The 27599-nt window shown below is 42.2% G+C and overlaps 1 long non-coding RNA gene across 1 annotated transcript in view; it reads right to left on the reverse strand.

The window, feature by feature from the left end:
• The window catches only part of LOC138854563 (uncharacterized), a 36199-nt gene extending 14584 nt beyond the window's left edge, over positions 1-21615 (reverse strand). Inside the window, exons 1-2 of the long non-coding RNA XR_011393753.1 lie at positions 21537-21615; positions 10338-10404 (exon numbers count right to left, since the gene is read on the reverse strand). This is a non-coding gene — a long non-coding RNA (uncharacterized lncRNA). The remainder of the gene's footprint in view (positions 1-10337; positions 10405-21536) is intronic.
• Positions 21616-27599: the final 5984 nt, after the last annotated feature.

The following is a 27599-nucleotide window of genomic DNA, read 5'->3' on the forward strand; positions in this document are numbered from 1 at the left end:
ACTGTAGAGATGATGAATGTAAAGATGATGAATGTAAAGATGATGAATGTAAAGATGATGACTGTAGAGATGATGAATGTAAAGATGATGACTGTAGAGATGATGAATGTAAAGATGATGACTGTAGAGATGATGACTGTAGAGATGATGACTGTAGAGATGATGACTGTAGAGATGATGACTGTAGAGATGATGACTGTAGAGATGATGACTGTAGAGATGATGAATGTAAAGATGATGAATGTAAAGATGATGACTGTAGAGATGATGAATGTAAAGATGATGACTGTAGAGATGATGACTGTAGAGATGATGACTGTAGAGATGATGAATGTAAAGATGATGACTGTAGAGATGATGCATGTAAAGATGATGAATGTAGAGATGATGACTGTAGAGATGATGACTGTAGAGATGATGAATGTAAAGATGATGAATGTAAAGATGATGACTGTAGAGATGATGAATGTAAAGATGATGACTGTAGAGATGATGCATGTAAAGATGATGACTGTAGAGATGATGACTGTAGAGATGATGACTGTAGAGATGATGACTGTAGAGATGATGACTGTAGAGATGATGACTGTAGAGATGATGAATGTAAAGATGATGAATGTAAAGATGATGACTGTAGAGATGATGAATGTAAAGATGATGACTGTAGAGATGATGAATGTAAAGATGATGACTGTAGAGATGATGAATGTAAAGATGATGACTGTAGAGATGATGAATGTAAAGATGATGACTGTAGAGATGATGACTGTAGAGATGATGACTGTAGAGATGATGACTGTAGAGATGATGACTGTAGAGATGATGACTGTAGAGATGATGAATGTAAAGATGATGAATGTAAAGATGATGACTGTAGAGATGATGAATGTAAAGATGATGACTGTAGAGATGATGACTGTAGAGATGATGAATGTAAAGATGATGACTGTAGAGATGATGAATGTAAAGATGATGACTGTAGAGATGATGACTGTAGAGATGATGACTGTAGAGATGATGACTGTAGAGATGATGACTGTAGAGATGATGACTGTAGAGATGATGAATGTAAAGATGATGAATGTAAAGATGATGAATGTAAAGATGATGACTGTAGAGATGATGAATGTAAAGATGATGACTGTAGAGATGATGAATGTAAAGATGATGACTGTAGAGATGATGACTGTAGAGATGATGACTGTAGAGATGATGACTGTAGAGATGATGACTGTAGAGATGATGACTGTAGAGATGATGACTGTAGAGATGATGAATGTAAAGATGATGAATGTAAAGATGATGACTGTAGAGATGATGAATGTAAAGATGATGACTGTAGAGATGATGACTGTAGAGATGATGACTGTAGAGATGATGAATGTAAAGATGATGACTGTAGAGATGATGCATGTAAAGATGATGAATGTAGAGATGATGACTGTAGAGATGATGACTGTAGAGATGATGAATGTAAAGATGATGAATGTAAAGATGATGACTGTAGAGATGATGAATGTAAAGATGATGACTGTAGAGATGATGCATGTAAAGATGATGACTGTAGAGATGATGACTGTAGAGATGATGACTGTAGAGATGATGACTGTAGAGATGATGACTGTAGAGATGATGACTGTAGAGATGATGACTGTAGAGATGATGAATGTAAAGATGATGAATGTAAAGATGATGACTGTAGAGATGATGAATGTAAAGATGATGACTGTAGAGATGATGAATGTAAAGATGATGACTGTAGAGATGATGAATGTAAAGATGATGACTGTAGAGATGATGAATGTAAAGATGATGACTGTAGAGATGATGACTGTAGAGATGATGACTGTAGAGATGATGACTGTAGAGATGAATGTAAAGATCAGGAATGTAAAGATGATGAATGTAGAGATGATGACTGTAAGAATGATGACTGCAGGGATGATGAATGCAGGGGCTCCAATGGAAATAATTCACGTTGACTTTTTTTAGGGTCATCCTAGGTAATCTACACATACGTTGTATGATAATGTATGTAACTGCACTTATGTGTACCTTACTTAAGGTGAGTGCAGGGATGGTGCTTGTTAGGTTGGAAGACGTTTAATATAGTGAGCATGAGAGGTGGTTGTATGGTGAGGGGCTTGTATATAGTGGTCGTAGACTGCAATGCTTGCCTACAGTGGCTATCGTAGAGTGTAGTGTCTGCAGTGGTCGTAATGTGGTGGAGAGATGTTTTCTGCTACCATTCCTGGACGCTAAAATCATGTGCCAGAGGCCTCAACCTTGCTGACAAAGGCGCCGTCATGTTTGTTCTGGCCACACCACAAAAAACTATGTAATGACTAATACAATGAGGGAGTATTTTGGTGTTGCAGTGAATTTCTAGTGATTCCCTGGCCAGGAGACGAGTTGGTGGATCAAAATCTGATCATCCAGGCTGTTACTGTTGGTCGCACGCGGTACAACGTACGAATCACAGTCCGGTTGATCAGTAAATGATTTGAGGAACTTGTCTAGTGCCACCCTGAAGACATCCAATGTTGTTAGTAATTTCCCTCATGCACGGAAGTAGAACGCTGAAGAGTCGGGGTCCTGTGACACTAAACAAGTTTTCTCTCTTAATGTACTAATGGTGCTCCTGCTATTTATTGGAGGTACTTTGCACTGTCTGCCAAATCTTGCTTTCACACGGAGTAATTTCGGTGTGCAGGTTCGGAACTAGTTCCTCCAGGATTTTCCGGGTGTAAATTATGATGTACCTTTCTCGCCTGCGTTCCAAGGAATACAGTTTAATTTGCTTCAGACGTTCCCAGTGGTGGGTTCTGCGTTAATGTATTCATCATGGAAATTGTCTTCTAAGGTTGGTGATAATCTCAAAGACCCCACATGTACCACATACCACCCATTACAACCACCACATACTACCCATTACAGCCACCACATACAACCCATTACAACCACATATCAACCATTACAGTCACCACATACAACCCATTACACCCACCACATATCACCCATTACAACCACCATATAACATCCATTACAACCACCACATACCACCCATTACAACCACCACATACCACCCATTGCAACCCCACATACCACCCATTACACCCACCACATACCACCCATTAAAACTGCCACATACCACCCATTACAACCACCACATACCACCCATTACAACCACCACATGCCACAAATTATATCCACCACATACCACCCATTACAACCACCACATACCACCCATTAAAACCACCACATACCACCCATTACAACCACCACATACCTCCCATTACAACCACCACATACCTCCCATTACAATACCACATACCACAATTACAACCACCACATACCACCCATTATAATCACCACCTACCACCCATTATAACCACCAAATACCACCCATTACAACGACCACATACCATCCCACTATATATTATCTACGCCACACCCACCCATTAGTAAGAAAGTTAAACACTCTAAGAACTCCTACATCCCCCATATTTTCCCCAGTAGTGGCGGCGCTGTTATATAATTACAGATGACCACTGCCGTAAATATTACAGCAGCAATTGGTGGAGATTCACTCACTCTCCAGGACTCACAAGCGGCGTCCTATTATCCCCTGGGTCACAGGAAGCCGGGAAACTGGAGATTAACTCACTCCTCAGTACTCCCAAAAGAGGTCCTCCCATCCCCTGGGTCACAGGGCGCCGGAAAACTAGAGATTCATTCATTCCCCAGGACTCACAATAGGAGTCCTCCAGTACCCTGGGTTACAGAACGCAGCAGCAACCGGTGGAGATTCACTCACTCTCCAGGACTCAAAAGAGGCGTTTTTCCATCCCCTGGTTCACAGGGTGCAGCACATCCTATTGTCGAATATGCCAACCAAACAACCATTCATTAGTTACAAATCTGAAGGCGACTCCTAGCCATTCATTATTGCCAAAAGGCCAGAGATGGACTTGGTGTTTACGTTTTTTATGAGAATAAGTCGTCTGGCGCGCGGATTCTTAGGAAGATCGAGAATGAACCGGATTGCAACCTAGCATTTCATCAAAAGCAAAATATTTTTTAAATTTTATCCTTTGCAGTAGATACAATTCCACCAAATAAAAAAAAATTAGTGGCAACTATGAACCCAAAATACACAACTGCTTACAAGAACTCCGTTATATCTATGACAATACACCATGCACGCGTATGATGAGTCCTTGATGCTGGCTCTTGATCCTAGGTATTGGAGCTACCCTCCCCTGCCCTCCCCTTCCTCTATTTGAACCGCATTCCCTTCCATTTCTCAGGTGCTGTATGACTACTGGTTTAGCGCTTCCCATTGAATATAATAGTGTGGTGTAGAGACATGAAGCGTGTGGCTGGAGGTTCCCTGCTGTATGAACAACACTCTTGTAATGTCTTCTCTCACACTTTACGACATGTTAAACTGCAAGTCACTCTAATGACAAATTTTGCCAATGTGACAAATTACACATCTTCACAGTTTTAAAATACAAGTATTACACAGTGTAGTTGCGCATTAAGAACCTTCCTGTACCATTACTAAGCGATAATAAGTATGGGTAACGTACCTAAAAATATAATAAAAAAAGCATAACACTTTATCAGCGACTTTGAACACAATGTAGCAAGTAACTGTGGTCCCCAACACACTTATGCTAGACACAGTGTTTCTGGGTTAAAACAACAGCAGTGACATTACATAACAGGAAGAAGGCACTACCAAGAAAGAGCCGGATTTCTGCACCGGCCTCATCATATTCTGCCTGCTGGGCACCTCGGCTTTGGCACCAGTCATCTGCACCTTTTATCAGAGTTGTGTATATTTGCCAAGCTGCTGAAGACAGTTACTGACTCAGTTAAGTTGCAGGATTCTGCCTCTGCCCGGAGTTAGGAGGGAAATCTAAACATTTCTAAATGGGAACACTTGTTTTGGCTTCCCGTTTCCGAGGGGAACTCCTGTTCTCTTTCCTATTACTGCCCATATTTGTGTAATATTTTCATCACAGATACAAGAGATGAGAAGAGAGGCTTAGTGTGAAATGCGGAAAGTATTAAAAAAATAAACAAAAATTACTAGCAAGAGTTAAGAGAAGAGAGGACAGGTCATCATTTGGCTGAGACCTGAAGTATATGGCCATTATACCCTTGGCATCACTCTTCCTGTTGGGGCTCACAAACTCTTTTGTTGTGATGGTCGCGCGGGGGGGATGGCGAAGGTGGACTCAAGAAATACATTGTACGTGGTGTTCGGAGGCATCTATTAGTGTTTTAGTCTCCCTTTTTTATTGATCAAAATTGGATATCTGAGCAGTACTGATGTTGGGGCACCCTATTCTATCAACCCATCCTTTTAACTCCCACAAAAATCCATGTGGCTTTTCTCACAAACGTTTCAGCAAATTTCTCGGTTAGGTTAGGTTTGGCTGTCCCCTATCCTTAAAAATAACCAACTGTAATATACCACAACGAAAAAATTAGAAATATGAGAAAAAGGCGATAAAAAGTTGTACCACGCGAACAGAAAACAGACCCACTGAACGTAGTAGAAAAGAAGTATGTGAGATTTGGACAGTTTAAGAGCCTTCATCAGTCCCCCATCTGACTGACTTTACAATAGTCAAATGCTATCTGTGACTTAGAAGACGGGCTGATTCTATACGATGGTTGCACAGTGGGTACAAAAACTAGCTGTGTGTCCCTGTCATTTACCATCAGGCAGGGTCACATACACAGTCAGCCTGAGTTAAGAGTCTTCAGCAGGGCAGTGAGGATATCGTCAATCATTCCATCAGGGATTCATCAGCCACAAGAACTTCAAAAATTTCGTTCTGGCAGAGATGGTGTTATTATTACCTGTGACTTGCCTTCCCTCAGGATGGCTTATTCCATACACAAGAGAAATGGGAATATTTATGAACATATCTATTATCCCAGAGAAATTAGATTGGCATGATATAACTAAGTACATACAGTAACATATACTAATATAGAATCTCCTTCATACCTTATACAATATACCTGCCCTAGCCTGGTGACAACCAGCCTGAATATCAGTAAGACAAACTCTACTTCACAAAGCAGAGCAACACTCACTAGCTTCATCAGTCCAATATAGAGAAAAACCGTAGAAAATAAGACGAAGCTACGAACCTACTTGCTGGAGCAACTTTGCCACTATAAAGATATAGTGTCGCACAAGTGTCTCATTCAAGAACCTGTCTCTTTTCCAAACTGCTAACATAACTGAACCTAATTTTATATTTCTTTGCCAACTCGAAGAATTTGTTGACATCTATTCGTATTTCCCCAGACCTTATATTGAGGCTTCATACCTTTATATTTTGGTATGATCCGCAAAGGCTGATAAAATGCTGTGGTTCATGTCGTTATCTATATTTGTTATGATGATGAGAAGCAGCGCAGGTGATGGGTTATATCCTCTGAAGTTCCCGACAATAGTTTTCATACATGGATAACTATGTATGTCGCAGCATAAGTTTCTCTTATACATTATAAGTGGAAACACGTACATATATCTGAGGCAATGTATGAGCTTTGTAAGCAATACACACACAAACATGTACAGGTAATGAGAGAAGCCTGTGTACGTTGCAAGTGTTGTGTAAGCAACCCATTTTGGCATGTGCGTGATCGTCACGACTGTACACAAGACCTGAGTTACAAGCTGGTGTTGGGCCCCAACTGTGAGGCAGCCGTGTGCTGGGGCTCCAGCGAGAACGCGCGCGCGAACACACACACACACACACACACACACACACACACACACACACACACACACACACACACACACACACACACACACACACACACACACAAACGAACAATAAAATCAATATACAAAAACTTGCACCCAATACCACCCACACGGGCAAAACATACCCATGTACTTAAGTTAAAAAAATACTCGCCACTTCCCTCCCTGACTCTACACCACCACCCGCCTCACCTACACCTCAATATTCACTCAGAATGATACACCACCCTACCTATACCTCTTACATCCAACCTACACCTCTCACAATCCCCTCCCCACCAACACATCTCACTACCCCGTCCCCACCAACACCTCTCGCTACCCCGTCCCCACCTAAACCTCTCACTATCCCACATACGCTTCTCACAACCCCCTCCCCACCAGGAGGTTACCTGGAAGTTATTCCAGGGATCAACGCCCCCGCGGCCCGGTCCATGACCAGGCCTCCCGATGGATCAGGGCCTGATCAACTATGCTGTTAATGCTGGCCGCACGCAGTCCAACGTACGAGCCACAGCCCGGCTGATCCGGCAATGACTTTAGGTATCTGTCCAGCTCTCTCTTGAAGGCAGCCAGGGTTTTATTGGTAATGGGAGGCTGTTGAACAGTCTTGGGCCCCGGACACTTATGGTGTTTTCCCTTAGTGTACCAATGGCGCCCCTACTTTTAATTGGGGGCATTTTGCATCGCCTGCCCAGTCTTTTACTTTCGTAGGGAGTGATTTCTGTGTGCAGATTTTGGACCATTCCTTCCAGGATTTTCCAAGTGTAGATTATGATATATCTCTCCCTCCTGCGTTCCAACGAGTACAAGTCAAGTGCTTCCAAGCGTTCCCAGTAGTTAAGGTGCTTGACAGAACTTATGCGTGCAGTAAAGGATCTCTGTACACTCTCTAGATCTGCGCTTTCGCCTGCTTTGAATGGAGATGTTAATGTACAGCAGTATTCCAGCCTAGAGAGAACAAGTGATTTGAAAAGGATCATCATTGGCTTGGCATCTCTCGTTTTGAACGTTCTCATTATCCATCCTATCATTTTCTTTCCACGTGCGATCGTGGCACTGTTGTGATCCTTGAAAGTGAGATCCTCAGACATTACTACTCCCAGGTCCCTTACATTATTTTTCCGCTCTATTGTATGGCCAGAGTCTGTAGTATACTCTGTTCTAGTTATTATCTTCTCCAGTTTTCCATAACGGAGTAGTTGGAATTTGTCCTCATTGAACATCATATTGTTTACCGTTGCCCACTGGAAAACTTTGTTTATATCTTCTTGGAGGTTAACCGCGTCCTCAGCAGATGACAGCCTCATGCAGATCCTAGTATCATCCGCAAAGGATGATACGGTTCTGTGATGTATATCTCTGTCTATGTCTGATATGAAGATGAGGAATAAGATGGGGGCGAATACTGTGCCTTGTGGAACAAAGCTCTTCACTATGGCAGCCTCCGATTTAACTCTGTTGACCGCTACTCTTTGTGTTCGATTTGTTAGGAAGTTGAAGATCCATCTCCCCACTTTCCCAGTTATTCCTTTAGCATGTATTTTAAGGGCTATTACGCCATGATCGCATTTGTCAAATGTTTTACATCTGCATTCTGATTTTCTTCCAGTGCATCCAAGGCCATATCATAGTGATCCAGTAGTTGTGAGAGGCAGGAGCGACCTGCCCTGAACCCGTGTTGCCCTGGATTGTGCAGATTTTGAGAATCCAGGTGATTTGCAACCCTGCTTCTTAGTATTCTTTCAAAGATTTTTATGAAGTGGGACGTCAGAGCTATTGGTCTATAGTTCTTAGCTAATGCTTTGCTGCCACCTTTATGGAGTGGGGCTATATCCGTTGTTTTAAGTGACTGTGGAATTTCACTCATGTCCAAGCTCCTCTTTCATAGTGTACTTAGGGCACACGAGAGGGGTTTCTTGCAGTTCTTAATGAAAATAGAGTTCCACGAGTCTGGGACGGGGCTGAGTGCATGGGCAAGTTGTCAATGGCTTTTTCGAAATCTATCGGAGTTAGGGTAATGTCGGAAATCTGGCATACATTTATGGAGTTTTGAGACTCATTCATGAAGAAATCATTTGGGTCGTCGATCCTCAGACTGATTAGTGGTTCACTAAACACAGAGTCGTACTGGGATTTCAATATTTCACTCATTTCCTTGTTGTCATCTGTGTAAGTCCCATCCTGTATGAGTAAGGGCCCGATACTAGATGTGGTATTTGCCTTGTTTTTGGCATATGAAAAGAAATATTTTGAATTTCTTTCAATTTCACTAATAGCTTTAAGCTCCTCCTGTCTCTCCTGGTTCCTGTAAGAGTCATTTAACTTAAGTTCGATAGTTTCCACTTCCCTGGTCAGTGCCTCCTTTCGTGTATCAGATATTCTAGCACTTCTGAGGAGCTCAGTGACTCTTCGTCGTCTTCTGTATAGGGAGCGTCTTTCTCTCTCCAGTTTACTCCTGCTCCTCTTCTTTCTTAGGGGAATATGCCTAGAACATGCTTCAGCTGCCAAGAAGTTGATCCTTTCAAGGCACTGGTTTGAATCCATGTCATTTAAGACATCTTCCCAACATGTTTCATTTAGGACATGGTTTACCTGGTCCCAGTTGATGTTCTTGTTGTTGAAGTTGTATTTTGTGAAGACACCTTCACAGGTACATGCATTCTGCTGATCAGGACTCCTATGAATGTACGTCTGGACTTCGATTAGGTTGTGATCGGAATTAGTTGTTTTTGATATTCTTATCTCTCTTATCAGGTCCTCATTATTTGTGAAGATAAGGTCAAGCGTGTTTTCTAGTCTTGTTGGCTCCACTATCTGCTGGCTTAAGGTGTGTTTTTCGAAGAGGCTTAGTAGCTCATGTGTGTGTGACCTTTCATCTGTGCTACCTCCGGGGGTTGTTTCAGCTATAACATTAGTTGCTACATTCTTCCATTTTGTATGCCTTAGGTTGAAATCACCAAGCAGTAAGATGTTTGGAGATGTAGTTGGAAGGTTTACCAGACTACCCCAGTCACTACTCCATCCCCACCTACATTTCTCACTATCCTCTCCCCACCTACATCTCTCACTATCCCTTCCCCACCCACACCTCTTACTATCCCCTCCCCACCTACACCTCTCATTATCCCCTCCCCACCTACACCTCTCACTATCCCCTCCCCACCTACCCTCTCACTACCCCCTCCCCACTCACATTAACCACTCCACCAGCCGGCACCACCACAATATGCCTTCACCACATACTACATTCCAACCTGCGCCTTCCTCAACCACGAAAACGTTACTTCCACATTTCCCCTCCATCCTTCCCCAACAAAAAAAAACATAAAATGTTTTTTGCTTCCAAAACTGGAAGATAGCTGGCGTTTGTTCTAATAATGAAACAATATAGAATGTTAGACACGCACTCTCAACACCAGGTACTGGAGGTGTACCTTCAAACCTTTTTCTCTGAGCCCCAGGTACCAGGTACCTAGCTGAATCAGGGTTCCTTTACACCTTCTATTCCTACTGCAAGGTACCAGACACCTACCTGTACTACTGTTCCTTCCTGCTTCCCTCGTAACTTCGTCTCTCAGCATCGGGTACCAGTCACTTACCTATATCAAAGAAAAAATATAAATACTATAATAAGTAAACGTTATAAGGACTGTTAAAGCAAAGACTATATTAACTGCTAGATACTGATGACTTCAAATATAAAAATATGATTACAAATTAAAACAGTGAAGAAATAAAATAAATTAAAAACATGTAACGGAAATTTAAAAAAAAAATTGACTATAAAATAAAGGCTAAGAATTATAAAAAAAATATTTGAATGAAAATCATAAATAAACAAACTATTACAATAGAAACAGATCTACAGAATAACAAAGATAATAATAAATAACCAAGATAGACTACAATTAATTATACAAAGACAAAAGTAAATAATTAATGATAACTCAAATGAGAGTTTAGAATTACTAGGGTAATTTTAAACTAATAATAATTACTAATAATTAATGGAAAATAAAAATATGCAGTACTAGGATTTGAGTGCAAGTTGAGTGCAGTGAGACTCGTGTTGTATAACTATTTAAGAATTATTAAATACCAATGCACGAAATTAAGTCAATGATGTAATATCATTACTTAAAATACTGAACAAATTACAAATTATATATATATATATATATATATATATATATATATATATATATATATATATATATATATATATATATATATATATATATATATATATAACAAGGGAATTAACTCACCGAGTATAGTGTTCAAACTCATGACAAACCAGTCCTAAAACTAGCTTATAATTGTGTCATTACGATTTCGCGAGTCACTATGAAATATTCAATACGTATAATAAAACCACTCTTTTTTACATGCCTTGAGTAGCGAAAGTTTAGAGGCAGTGAGGCTGTCCTAGTGACTAGTCTCTCACGCGCTCACTAACTTAGGTGGCTGTCACGACGTATTATGAAAAGTACATCTACACAAAGTAGTGATGCATTCATGTCTGGTCTTAACTGCTGGAAGTAACACTGGAAGACGAAGCTACAATAATAAGTTAACATCTTCTCAGTGACACAGAATACACAGACAAGGATTAGTGACAAATTAATAGAGGTAGTGAAGAATTCTTGAACGTGACATCATTGCAGAAATGCAAACAAAATATCTATAAAAAAACAGACATGCAAGGACAAGTGCACACAAATTGCGGAAGCTCTGACGTAGACACTGAGGATGGAGCAGTGTTCCAGGGTCAGACCTTGTGAATAACAATCAAAAAGAGGAAACCAGTTACGTAATCCTAGACGTATGTGAAATTACAACTTCAATTATCACATAAGGTTCAAGGGTAACTGCTGAAATTATTGTGCCATGTAATGGAACGAAAAGCAAAAATGAACTAAAAACAATCATCAAGACAGACGCCACAAATGACAGCCAAAAGAAAATTAATGTATGTTGATTCTATGCCTGGGTGTTTGGAATTATGGACAGGGAAAAAAATAAAGTATGTAGATGTAACATGTAGATAAAACAATCCAAAGAAATGTGATCTAACTAAAGGCATATGTTCCATAACCTGCAAACATTTCCACCCAACGATGTACTATAAATTAATTAATAAGAAACAATACTATGCCACAATTACCCTCCACTCCACGTGTGAGGAACCAGGCCAATAAAATGATGTAAACACCCGAGGTTCACTGCCCCCACGGCCCGGTTCCAGACCAGGAACAAGGCCTGATCAACCAGTTTTTCACTACCATAGAAATCGAGAGGAATATCAAGAAATGAGAAGGACCACCGCCTAGAAGCCGTCATGCCTCACGAAATCGTAATAATACGATTACAAACAAATCATAAAACACAACATAAGTTTCTAATGCTGTTAAATATTGGCGCTGAAAATCTGAAGTGAATCAACCGTTATTACATGGACAAAACTTAACTCTTTCTTCAATGAAAATGGCAAATTAAGCCCCACACACACACACACACACACACACACACACACACACACACACACACAGGCCTAAACTAATATACACCATCCACTAAAAAACTCCAACTTTCAAGTAAAGTTGCTGAGACATTCTCTTGTTATTTCAGGAAAACAAATATCCAAAATACACAAGCACACTAAGTTTAAAGTCGCCCAGTATTTGCGACATCAAGCTATTAACGTTGAGGGACGAAGCCAGTTGGACGAGTCAATCAGAATTTATCACATGAAAATCAATATTTACAGTTTCCAGGTTTCTTCCATCAAAGAAAAAACATATTTGGGACCTACAAAGGGCAAAAATCAACCCAACATTTTCTTCAAGTAAGACTGAGGTTTAAGGTTTAAGCCTTTAATTAAATACGTTGTATTTAAACTTTGGGTACATAACATTTTTTTTTTACAATGACCTCGAGGACACAGATATTACACGCACAGTGTGAGTTATTTCTGATCACAGGAAACAGTCTTCATTTATTACGCAGAAAAAATTTTTTATTAATAAAATTGACACATTAAAATTTACGTAATTTAAAATCACAGAGAAGTTTTCTTAAAGGAAAACACGTCAGCACTAAAAATTTAAACATGAACAGACGATGCATTCTCTTGTTAGTTCACAGAATCAAACAAAATGTAGTCATACACAGCCTATACACTCCCCCCCCCCCAAAAAAAAAAAAGTGTCATCAATTTCATAAGATTAATCAGCCATTAATGACTGATGTCCTTCAGACTTGTTTTACCTTAATTAAGAGAAGGCACTAAACCGTCACCCCCACCACCACTTGCTTCATCACTCCCACTACCACTTGCTTCATCACCTCAACCACTACTTGCTTCATCACCTCAACCACCACTTGCTTCATCACCTCAACCCCCACTTGCTTCATCACCTCAACCACTACTTGCTTCATCACCTCAACCCCCACTTGCTTCATCACCTCAACCCCCACTTGCTTCATCACCTCAACCCCCACTTGCTTCATCACCTCAACCACTACTTGCTTCATCACCTCAACCACTACTTGCTTCATCACCTCAACCACTACTTGCTTCATCACCTCAACCACCACTTGCTTCATCACCTCAACCACCACTTGCTTCATCACCTCAACCACTACTTGCTTCATCACCTCAACCACTACTTGCTTCATCACCTCAACCACTACTTGCTTCATCACCTCAACCACTACTTGCTTCATCACCTCAACCACCACTTGCTTCATCACCTCAACCACTACTTGCTTCATCACCTCAACCACCACTTGCTTCATCACCTCAACCACTACTTGCTTCATCACCTCAACCACTACTTGCTTCATCACCTCAACCACTACTTGCTTCATCACCTCAACCACTACTTGCTTCATCACCTCAACCACCACTTGCTTCATCACCTCAACCACTACTTGCTTCATCACCTCAACCACCACTTGCTTCATCACCTCAACCACTACTTGCTTCATCACCTCAACCACTACTTGCTTCATCACCTCAACCACCACTTGCTTCATCACCTCAACCACTACTTGCTTCATCACCTCAATCACTACTTGCTTCATCACCTCAACCACTACTTGCTTCATCACCTCAACCACTACTTGCTTCATCACCTCAACCACTACTTGCTTCATCACCTCAACCACTACTTGCTTCATCACCTCAACCACTACTTGCTTCATCACCTCAACCACTACTTGCTTCATCACCTCAACCACCACTTGCTTCATCACCTCAACCACCACTTGCTTCATCACCTCAACCACTACTTGCTTCATCACCTCAACCACTACTTGCTTCATCACCTCAACCACTACTTGCTTCATCACCTCAACCACAACTTGCTTCATCACCTCAACCACTACTTGCTTCATCACCTCAATCACTACTTGCTTCATCACCTCAACCACTACTTGCTTCATCACCTCAACCACTACTTGCTTCATCACCTCAACCACTACTTGCTTCATCACCTCAATCACTACTTGCTTCATCACCTCAACCACCACTTGCTTCATCACCTCAACCACTACTTGCTTCATCACCTCAACCACTACTTGCTTCATCACCTCAACCACCACTTGCTTCATCACCTCAACCACTACTTGCTTCATCACCTCAACCACTACTTGCTTCATCACCTCAATCACTACTTGCTTCATCACCTCAACCACCACTTGCTTCATCACCTCAACCACTACTTGCTTCATCACCTCAATCACTACTTGCTTCATCACCTCAACCACCACTTGCTTCATCACCTCAACCACTACTTGCTTCATCACCTCAACCACCACTTGCTTCATCACCTCAACCACTACTTGCTTCATCACCTCAACCACTACTTGCTTCATCACCTCAACCACTACTTGCTTCATCACCTCAACCACTACTTGCTTCATCACCTCAATCACTACTTGCTTCATCACCTCAATCACTACTTGCTTCATCACCTCAACCACCACTTGCTTCATCACCTCAACCACTACTTGCTTCATCACCTCAATCACTACTTGCTTCATCACCTCAACCACTACTTGCTTCATCACCTCAACCACTACTTGCTTCATCACCTCAATCACTACTTGCTTCATCACCTCAATCACTACTTGCTTCATCACCTCAACCACTACTTGCTTCATCACCTCAATCACTACTTGCTTCATCACCTCAATCACTACTTGCTTCATCACCTCAACCACCACTTGCTTCATCACCTCAACCACTACTTGCTTCATCACCTCAACCACTACTTGCTTCATCACCTCAACCACCACTTGCTTCATCACCTCAACCACTACTTGCTTCATCACCTCAATCACTACTTGCTTCATCACCTCAACCACTACTTGCTTCATCACCTCAACCACTACTTGCTTCATCACCTCAACCACTACTTGCTTCATCACCTCAATCACTACTTGCTTCATCACCTCAACCACCACTTGCTTCATCACCTCAACCACTACTTGCTTCATCACCTCAACCACCACTTGCTTCATCACCTCAACCACTACTTGCTTCATCACCTCAACCACTACTTGCTTCATCACCTCAAACACCACTTGCTTCATCTCCCTTCCCATATATTTCATCACCACCATATGTTTCATCATCATCACCATCATTACCACCTGCCCCATTACTATCATTACCACCACCACAAACGGCCATAAAAATGAGTCAACACAGACGACGCTAAAATAGAGGGAAATGAGGTCTAGACTGTGGCATCTAAGGGTCAGAGGTCACACCCCTTATGACCTCACACGGGAGACCTGTACCTCATCTGCCCTCACTCCTGTGCACACTGATGAGGGAGGAGCTAGTTCCCTTATGACAGGGCTACGGGGGCGATGACCCCCGAATCGACTATGGGTATGCCCCGTGTACGTATACTTAGGAGAAATTAGAAAAGACTTTTCCCAGGACCAGCCAAGACTACCCCAGGAGGGATGCCCCAGGACCCGTCAAGGCTTCCCGGGAGGAATGCCCCAGGACCCGTCAAGGCTTCCCCGGAAGGAATGCCCCAGGACCCGTCAAGGCTTCCCGGGAGGAATGCCCCAGGACCCGTCAAAGCTTCCCCGGAAGGAATGCCCCAGGACTCGTCAAGATTACCCCGAGAGACACGCCCCAGGATGTAACCAGGCTCTTGTATTTTCATAATTCTCGCCAAGGCACGATTTCTGTGTGTCTGGGTAGCGAACTCCAGTGCCGTGAGATGGTGTTAAGCAGCGGGCCTGTCTCGTCCTCACTTGGACGCCGAGTATCCTAAACTCTTCGTACAACAGCTCGATCGGAGACTCACTTCACTATGAATTGCTCAGCTACAACATGCGTTTACCTTTTGAAATTCTGTTTGTTTTGCTTCAACCTGTCTATGATCCTGACAATTTCAATGCCACAAATATGCGGTCTTCCCAGTTAGTCTTTCAGAGAGTATGGAGAACTCTTAAGACAGCTTCCCGACAACAAGTTCGAGGTGAAGGAGTCTGCCAGTGGTGCAATTAAAGAAGCTCAATTGGACCACAAGAAGTATACTGACAATATACAAGCTAAAGCCGAGCTAGAGGAACGTGTGTTGCAACAGAGCGACCAGACTGACACTAACGACAACTCTTCTACTACTCCTACCTTTGGTGACATAACCGACGACAGCCTCCCTATCCAGCGACATTCTTACGGTCTACGACCTAGGACAGCAAAACATTTCTGTGACATCGACACAACCCCTGACTTGTCTGACTCCTTGGCTGACTACACAGTCTTCTCGATGAAATGGACATCAACGCATGATCATACGTTTTGCAGTTAGTTCGAAGTCAGTGTAAACTACACCATGTATATATATTTCATGTTGTATATGTATGTTCATTGTGTCTTCCTTGCAAGTTCTATAACTGCAACCTTTTGCCTCTAAAGCAGCGTGCACTATACGATATGTACCATAGGCCAGGGCAGTACCTCCTTATGTCACATGTCATACCCTAGGAAATGCTACTGCCAGTCATTGTTTTACAGATGTGCAGACGGATCGACGTCCCTCAAACTTGCGAATAACGCCTGACGTCCTGTGCAGCCCTGTGTCCAACTGTACATAGAGATACATATTCCGGTGCTGTCTTGATGTCCATTGGCTATCTCCATCAGCAGTCAAGTCTGTTTTTCTCTTCCAGAGCGAATGTGGGAGAGATTTTTTGGGCCTCATTTTCTGCCATTTTTGTTATACTGTTAGCCAGACACCATTTCACCTGTCACATGCCAATGTTGTCGGTCGGGACGACCCGAGGTGCGTGGCTAAGGGATGTAACTAGGCTCCCCTGTATTTTCATAATTCCCGGCAAGGAACGATTTCCATGTGTCTAGATAGGGAACTCTCGTGCCGTGAGATAGTGTGAGGCCTCAAGCCTCTGCCTCATTTTCATCTAGACGTCATTGCTTGGACTGACATCTTCCCTTTCCATCGAATCTGGCTCTGGCTTTCCCCTACACTCTGGTGTACCCACTTTGTCAATAAACCGCTCTCTAATCAATGTTCATATTCCTGCATCTGCACAGCTCCTACATGCCATCTACCATACCACTCATACCTGCAACAACGAACAAATTCGACCGCTCATTTCAGCGCTACTCCATACCCCATTACAAAGACCTGTCAAGACTATCCTGAGAGACTTGCCCCAGGACCCGTCAAGAATACCCAAAGAGACTTGCCCCAGGACCCGTCAAAACTACCCCAGGAGATTTGCCCCAAAACACGCCAAGACTACCCAGGGAGACTTGCCCCAAGACCCGTCAAGACTAATTCGGGGCTATCTCTCTAGTCAACAATCACACTTGACTCCTGTCTGATCAGTCTACCTACCTGTGGTCTACCTGAAGAGTGTTACGAGGGTCAACGCCCTAGCGACCCTGGTAGATCAGGCCAGGTGACTGGCCTGATCTATCAGGCTGTTGGTATTAACCGTACTTACTCTAACATAAGTACTACAGCCGCCTGGTTAATCAGGGACTGACTTGTTCATTCTTGAAGGGAGGACGCTGAAAAGTCTTGGTCCCTTCACACTTTTTAGATTTTTCTTAGAATACTCACTGCACACTTGCTTTTCATTTAAGATATTTTGCATCAACTGCCAAGCCGCCTCTTACTTTTAATAAGGAATTATTTGTGTGTGCATATTTTGAGAACAATCCTTCAAAAAAATTCCATTATAGATTATAATGCATTTCTCTGGCTTGCGTTCAAAGTAGAACCGATCAAGGGACTTCAAATGTTCACAGTAATTTAAGTGCTTGACTAAATCTAGTGGAGTATACATGGAGGATATGTTCCGGAGGTCAACGCCCCCGCGGCTCCGTCCATGACCAGTTCTCCTTTGTGGAGGCAAGATTATGATCACAACTTCCGGCCTACATTGAAGATACTCTGAGGCTACTGAAGGGCTTTTGAGCCAAGGAATTTAAGCAAACCTTCACTTCCTCGGATTAGCCTGATTACTCTCAATCCCCTCCCACTCTCCCAGGCGCGGTATGACTTTCGGGTTAAGCGTTTTCCCATTAAAATATTAAAGCTTCCTAAATGGTTGTGTATCGGTAAAATGCAGCCTTAATAATCCTCGGTCAGTCAATAAGATTTAAAAATAACTATAATAAACCTAACCTAGAGCCTAGGTCACCTCCCAATCCTAATGCAGGATCCAGTTTTCCTACCCCCGCAGCCCGGCTCTGGACCAGGCTTAACTGGTGCTTGCCTAGTCAACCATGTTGTTCAGTATATAGCAACACACAGGTAATATAAGAAGAATAAAAGTCACAATAACGTGGCTGTAAAAGAAATCATAACTTTCCCACTATTAATAGAGGAAACTTTAGAGGACGTTGCTGTCCGTCCCGGATCATTACTACGTCACGGGTGATGAAAGTCATCACTACACTACTACTACACGTCCTATCTTGATAGGCAACACCAGGAGAGTAAAATGTCTCTCTCTCCTTCCTCACCTTGATACCCACTGCTTTATCAATGAGTCTTCTTCTTCTTATGACCAGAGCTTTGGTAAGATGGGTAAGGAAGAAGGATGGGTAAGGATAGAAATATTGGAAAAGGGTGGGAGGGGGAAAGAGGTAGGATATAAAAGGTAAGTGGCTCAACTACTTTGGTGCAATTTAAAAAGTGTATGTGGAATAATAAAATATTCTTGAAGGGGTATAATACTAACCCATCAGAGTCACAGATATAACAGATATAACAAGGAGTCGTCTTCTCGATAAGACCGTAAATAATCACACGCTGTTGAAGGAAACTCTGCCAACACAAAACATTCATTATTCGGAAGTTCTGAGATAAGCATAAAAAGTAAAAGATAAACAGACAAATTAGTATGAGAACAAAATAAACCATTTATGGCGAAACGCTCATTAAAAATATCCTAAAACTGCGTATATGTATTATTTCATATTCTGGGCAAGTATATGGAAGAATTATAATTATATATATTATTGTACAGAGTGAAAACACTGACTTTGTTCGGTGACGTACAAACATGAGTGTGACCACTACAGAAACTAGCAATATAAATCTCGCAGTCTTTAAAGTAAGAAACGAGCAAGTGGGTATCTTTTTCTTTCATTTTCTCGTAGAGAACCGATGACCTGGTTCATCCCAGGTGTGAAGCACACACCTGACGGTGATACATAAGTGACACCTGTAATTACTCTTGTGGTCGAGCCCAGCGGACACCAGCACCTGCCTCTCCACCAGCTGGTCAAACAGGCGGTGTGTCAAGGGCACAAATTACAAGAACTAAGATAAATAACTAGAGTTAAATCAAGAAAAAAAAGAAAATTAATGAGCTTCCAAAGGAAAACCAAAACATGAAAAGTCCATTAAACAAATGGAAATAAACAATTTGCTAACTGCTGAACACTTTAGGTTTGGGATCAGCAATATCCCGTGTAGCCAGTCCGCTGAGCCACTATTATACGTCACCGAAATTATGCACCAACGGAGTGGATGGGAAGACCGCGTTCACTTGAATTCTAATGAGTGTTTTCATGGCCCTAGTGAAAAACTAATCTAAAAATATAAATATACTGTTAGAATTATACTTATGAAATGTTGAAGTGGAGTAAAGTCTAGTTACATAGACGTCACAACACCACATTTACAAGAAGCAACTGTGGTGATGGTACAAGAAGTAACTGTGGTGATGGTACAAGAAGTAACTGTGGTGATGGTACAAGAAGTAACTGTGGTGATGGTACAAGAAGTAACTGTGGTGATGGTACAAGAAGTAACTGTGGTGATGGTACAAGAAGCAACTGTGGTGATGGTACAAGAAGTAACTGTGGTGATGGTACAAGAAGTAACTGTGGTGATGGTACAAGAAGTAACTGTGGTGATGGTACAAGAAGTAACTGTGGTGATGGTACAAGAAGTAACTGTGGTGATGGTACAGTAATAGCCGTAACAGAGTTATTAATATGCATTACTTGCTGGGAGTAAAAAAAAAAGTATATATATTCGCAGCTGATACAAAAATAATATTACGAAAAGTAGGTAATGAAAAGTGAATGTAATACTTTGCAAAGACATTCAGATAAATTGAAGAATTTGTATCCTAAATTTAGGATGTATTTTAATGAAGTTCAATGCTACGTAACATCTAAATAATATCGAGTATGCACCGTGACGAAATTTATGAAATAATTTGATTAAGAGAACGAGCTTGAGGGATGATAAACAAATGATGACCAGGAAACCATAAAAGCCATTTTATAATGAAAGAAGGTGATATAACGCTGGCCAGCTTTAGTAAACCCGCGAGAGATACTGATATATCGTTGTTAACTGAGCTGTGTCCAGCGATCAACTTCTTCCCCGAGGCGCCACCCCCAAGACACACCACACAGCCCTATACTCCAGCTGGGTCTTGTACTCCAGTTGAATCTTGTACTTCAGCTGGGTCTTGTACTCCAGTTGAATCTTGTACTTCAGCTGGGTCTTGTACTCCAGTTGAATCTTGTACTTCAGCTGGGTCTTGTACTCCAGTTGAATCTTGTACTTCAGCTGGGTCTTGTACTCCAGTTGGATCTTGTACGTTAGCTGGGTCTTGTATTCCAGCTGGGTCTTGTACTCCAGCTGGGTCTTGTACTCCAGCTGGGTCTTGTACTCCAGCTGGGTCTTGTGCTCAATACTAGCATACCCAGGCAGCTGATGACGTCACTTCCTTGTAATGACATCATCCACTCTCCTCTACACAGCAATTTCAGAATAATTTTCCCAAACCCTCTCCTCCACCTACCCTCCCCCCCCCAAACACACACACACGTACGTAATAACGTTTCGGCAGTTTGTTTCAGTTAAGCTATATGAGGTTTCTTCTCTTGTATGAAGTCCCTTAGCTCATGTACTTCTAAACATCAGGAGTATGCATGTACTGGTTTAAGTACACACACACACACACACACACACACACACACACACACACACACCAGTAACGTGAGTAACTCAGAGCTGTAGCCACATAGGGTACATTAACGGCGGTGTTCAACATTAACCTCGCAGCCACAGGGAAGAATCCGCCGAGGACACCAGACACTCCCAGGCATTTACACAGGCAGCAAAAGAAGCCATGTAAAGAAGACCTCAAGGACACTTGAAGGCTTTACTTGAACACCAGACACCACAAGCACCACACCCACCGGTAGATCAACCAGCCTGTTAGCAGATGCTCCACTACCCATCCAGCGCTCAATAAAATAATGAACAACTAGTGCTCACACCGTACCTGAGTAACGTGCTGTTTTGAACCCCAGTAGGTAACCTCGCAACCCAACGTGAACCTTACTCTTTTTTAATATGCTTATTGATAGTTACCTAAACTTATATAAAGCTTCATTTAAATTAACCTAAACCAACTAAATTTTTTGTTTCAAAGAAAATATTTAGTAATTAATGTAGTATACTGAGTAAGAAAACGAACATGTAGAGTGAAGATGTATTGAATGGAATCTATCTGGCGTTCCAACACTAAAATCTAAATAAAATTACATACCTACCAAATCTACAACAATATACCTTCACTAACTAACTGCACTGTTCGTCGGATAATATTATCTTTACAAAAATTGTGAAGACAACTCCGTTATAAGTAAAAGAATAGAGTGTGCCTACCTGGGTCAAACAAGGTGATTACCTCTGTCCAGTAGCTATATGAGTGACGTCGACACATTACTATTACGAGGGAATGGCAGACATTCAGGCTTGATTCAGTATCAAGAACCCCCTCACCAGCATCAAGGCGCCTCCCTTGAGGGAACACACTAACACCCCCCCTCTCTCTTACTCTCTACCTGGAGGTTATTCCGGGGATCAACGCCCCCGCGGCCCGGTCCATGACCAGGCCTCCCGATGGATCAGGGCCTGATCAACTAGGCTGTTACTGCTGGCCGCACGCAGTCCGACGTACGAGCCACAGCCCGGCTGATCCGGCACTGACTTTAGGTATCTGTCCAGCTCTCTCTTGAAGGCAGCCAGGGGTTTATTGGCAATTCCCCTAATGCTTGATGGGAGGCTGTTGAACAGTTTTGGGCCCCGGACACTTATGGTGTTTTCTCTTAGTGTACCAATGGCGCCCCTACTTTTTATTGGCGGCATTTTGCATCGCCTGCCCAGTCTTTTACTTTCGTAGGGAGTGATTTCTGTGTGCAGTACATTCTTCTCTCCATCCATCCCTTTCACCTGTCATCACCTTTCCTTAGTAACCCCGTCTATTCCTGTGTCCCGCACCTCTGTTCCTATCTTGCTCTCTTTATTTCATTCAATTCCATTATATATAAGATGGTGTATGTTCATGTCAGAAGGTGATTCTGCTGGCAGTGAAGGTGATGGATGTGGTACCTGTAGTTGTAGTAGTAGTAGTAGTACTTGTAGTTGTAGTAGTAGTAGTACTTGTGGTAGTTGTAGCAGTGGAGTACTGTATCAGGAGACTTGCGGGTCATGTTCCCAGCCTCGTCCTCGGCTACACCACGCATGACTACCCACTGCACCTGCCCTCCCCCACAACCACCATCCCTGCCACCACCACCACCACTACTACCACTGACACAACCACCACATGCACAAACATAGAGCCCACCAGCAAAAAACAACAATTGTAGCAACATCACGATCAGTACTACCAAAACCTCTAATAACATTACCACCATCACCTCTACTAGCATTACCACCATCACCTCTACCAGCATTACCACCATCACCTCTACCAGCATTACCACCATCACCAGATTTAGCTTTTGCTTCCAAATCGGCTCTTTCATTGGTCATTCCATATACATCCTGTGGAGGGAGGCGCAAGAGCATATGAACAAACAAAAGGCCTGGAAATTAGGTCCAAAAATGATTAACAGGTTAATACATCTGGATGTATAGTTACAATCTGAGATTCGTCTGTAACAAGCAAGTTGAGGAAGTCTATATAAAATGGCTGGTTTCTTATTTTCACTAGTAATATATGTATGTTGACACATCACACAAAATTATTGTACTACCTCTTTAGACAGCGTCACCAGCATGACCACTACTAGTATCACAAGTACCGGCGAATAAGAAAAAAAAAAGTACCAGCAGGACAGACTAATGTTATTACAGCATTAGCACCACCACCGCAATATATATCACCACCACAACCACCAGCACCACTACTACCAGCACCACTACTAGCAGCACCATCACTGCTACTAGAACCACTACTAGCAGCGGAACTACTAGCAGCACCATCACTGCTACCAGAACCACTACTAACAGCAGAACTACTAGCAGCACCATCACTGCTACTAGAACCACTACTAACAGGAGAACTACTAGCAGCACCATCACTGCTATTAGAACCACTACTAACAGCAGAACTACTAGCAGCACCATCACTGCTACTAGAACCACTACTAACAGCAGAGCTACTAGCAGCACCATCACTGCTACTAGAACCACTACTAACAGCAGAACTACTAGCAGCACCATCACTGTTACTAGAACCACTACTAGCAGCAGAAATACTAGCAGCACCATCACTGCTACCAGAACCACTATTAGCAGCAGAACTACTAGCAGCACCATCACTGCTACCAGAACCACTACTAACAGCAGAACTACTAGCAGCACCATCACTGCTACCAGAACCACTACTACCAGCACCACTACTAGCAGCACCACTACTATCAGCACTCCTAGCAGCACAACTACTAGCAGCATCACTAACAGCACGGCTACTACCAGCACCACTTCTACCAGCACCAGCATGACCACTACCAGCACCACTACTACCATCACCAGCATGACCACTACCAGCACCACTACTACCATCACCAGCATGACCACTACCAGCACCACCACTACCAGCACCAGCATGACCATTACCAGCACCACTACTACCATCACCAGCATGACCACTACCAGCACCAGTTCAAGGACTTTTATAACTTTCTCTTTAGATAAAATACTTGCCCGAAATGCTGCGTCTAAAACATTCTTAGGCAAAAACAATTCATGAACATTTCAGTAAAACTAAATATCCAAGTAGGTGTGACCAGTTGTGATTGTGTTTATAGTGAGGCAGGGCGACCTGAGACCAAGTTGTCCTGGTCGCCATCTGGCCAGAGGCTGTGTTTCAGGGGCAGTGATGACCAGAATAATCAATAGGCAGCGGTGTAGACTGCCACCTGCACTACACACCTGTGTCATCTGTTATGGCTGAGGAGGTCTGGTTATTCTCACCTGCCTGCCTCAGAGATCATGTGCCCTTCACACACACACACACACACACATACACACCAGTGAAGAGGCGGGGCCAGGAGCTATGAATCGACCCCTGGAACCACAATTAGGTGAATGCACACACACACACACACACACACACACACACACACACACACACACACACATACACATATACATGCCCAAACTTTCCACATCAACATTTAGGGAACAACGTTAATCAATAATAAATTCTGGATACAACAAACAAAAACCAGCGATGAAAGGTGGTGGTGGTTCTAAGAAAAAAAAATTTTGGAAACGCAGATGTTAAGTCATACAGTGACCAGTACAGTGACTAAACAACTGCTGGCATAAAAGATGTTAAGGATCCATCCTACACATATAAAAAAGGAACATATTATTAGACGTATATTCTTTCTTTTAAAAAGATGCAGCAGTACTCGAGGGAGGAAACGTCTGTGTGTTACTGCAGATTTCCAGTAAATATAATAAAAATTTAGGGACATCACTACGTAAAGTATAAACTCCACAAGTTTTCCAGTGAAGATGCTCGAGCAGTCAGGTAGTTATGACTATCTGGTCTGTGACACCAACACTGTGAGGCTGGACAGGAATGCACCGTGAAAGTCTAGCCACAAACCGACCTAAGAGAATTTAAGGCTTCTAGAAGTTCCTCATATTCAATTTTCTGTCCACTTCACATGGAAAAATCAGATCCGGTTCTACTGGTTTATCTTTCCCTCGTATTGTTGTGGTATCTGCAGCAGTCTTGCTCGCTGGTTCTCAACAAGTACGTGGAGTGAGACAATACAAACTCTCGAGATCAGATGTGACTTAATTGTCTTACCTTAGGTCCAGTGTACCACATGTTTAAATAGTACATGAAGGTGTATTTAAGAGGCACGTGAGTTTCCCTGTCTCCTAATATCATTTTTATTTTTTTCCCTATAATCTACCTTGTCCATAATTACTATCGCATTTCCTTTCTCTTTTTTCGTAAGGTGAAGTCTAGGATCTTTCCTTAATTCATGGTATTACTTAACAAATTGTGTTGTAAAGGTCACCTTACGAAACCAGACAAAGCAAATGCAATAGTAATTATGGACAAGGTAGGTTATAGGGGAAAAATTTAAATTATTAGAAAACAGGGGAACTAACATGCCCCTTAACTACATGGTGGAGTTGGGGATGAAGAAGCATGAGCAAAGATAAAAAAAATAAAAGCAGGCTGTAGGAGAGCCAATCAGATAAGATTGTCCACCGAATAAACATCGACGGAAGAGAGAAACAGAAGTCATCACATAATATAACTAAGAAGTTACTCAAGGTATGTCAGAAAACGACAGACAGATTTGTACCAGGCAAGTGTAAAATAGTCCCAGTGAATATCAGGGGGCACTATTTACACAATAAGAGAACACTTTGTCAACGCCAGTGGTCTAAAACTATTCGACCTACTGCCAGCAGACACCACAATTATTGTTGGAACAGGTGTAATAATTTTCAAGAGGAAAGTGCATCAATACCTCTGACAAGTGCCAGATCAACCAGGCTGTGATGGATATGTGGGCCAGCGGGCCGCAAACAGCAGCAGCCTGGTTAAATATGCGGTCAACAGGAAAGCCTGGCTCCCCCCCCCCCAATCACACTAGGCACAGTGCGTAGAAAAAAGTCTTGAAACTTTCACACGTATAATACAAGTATAGAATAAAAAAATAGATAACCCATGGTTTACCAGCAACTAGACAAAAGCTAAGAGATAAAGAGCGTGGAGAGTGTACAGAAAAAGACGGCAGAAGACAGAGAATTAAGCAGAAGAGCTAGGAATGAATATGCTAGGATATGAAGAAAAGTAGAAAGAGAAAGCAGAAAGACGAACAGATATATAATATGCAAGAAAACAGAGATAAAACAGGTAATAAGACTCAAAGAAGGACAGGGTGCACTTACAAAGAATGAAAGCGAGGTATGTCAAGAATCAGAATAAAACATCGTCTCCCTCCTGTGGAGAGTACAGTATACGAATTCGCTCAGGCTTTGTAACTATGCCTAAAAGGAATAACTGAGAATGCACTTGGGTATACAATGACGTATGTGAATTAAAAATATACACATTACACAGAAGCCAAATACACTAAAGTCGCATTACCTTAAGTAGTGATAAGACGCAGATATGTATTCCGCGCATCAAAATTACTAAGGTATCTGTTACTTATCTCCACCCTCCTTCCTGTATGTAAATGAGGGGCACCAAGCGTAACACAACCCTTCCCCCCCACCCTGGTTCCACCCACACACCCACAGTTTATGTGAACACTGAGCCTTAAGACCCGACCTTCCAACATTTACAGAACTAAACAACTGTCACCAACAACATATTTTTTTGAACATTAAAATGGTATAAAATACCGACAGGTTGTTAGGTAAGACACATATGCAACAGTTAGGTATCTTTATTATGAAACGCCTCGCCTACACAGTAGGCTTCTTCAGTCAAGTACAGAAAAGTTGATAGAAGCAGAAGATACTTGAAGACGATGTAATCAGTCCATCACCCTTAAAGTTTTGAGGTGGTCAGTCCCTCAGTCTGGAGAAGAGCATTGTTCCATAGTATGAAACAATATTGTTTCATACTATGGAACAATGCTCTTCTCCAGACTGAGGGACTGACCACCTCAAAACTTTAAGGGTGATGGACTGATTACATCGTCTTCAAGTATCTTCTGCTTCTATCAACTTTTCTGTACTTGACTGAAGAAGCCTACTGTGTAGGCGAGGCGTTTCATAATAAAGATACCTAACTGTTGCATATGTGTCTTACCTAACAACATATTTTTTTGTTGATTCCGGGGGATGGAGTCATCTCTCCAGCTGCCCAGTTTCAGACCCCTTCCTCAGAAATATTTAACCCAGGTACGACGAACTCCTCTACAAAAAAAAACAACAACAAGAGAATATACTCATTGTCGGGAATTCACAAATTAGATATA

Source organism: Cherax quadricarinatus, chromosome 4, assembly GCF_038502225.1.
Source record: "Cherax quadricarinatus isolate ZL_2023a chromosome 4, ASM3850222v1, whole genome shotgun sequence".
NCBI lineage: Eukaryota > Metazoa > Arthropoda > Malacostraca > Decapoda > Parastacidae > Cherax > Cherax quadricarinatus.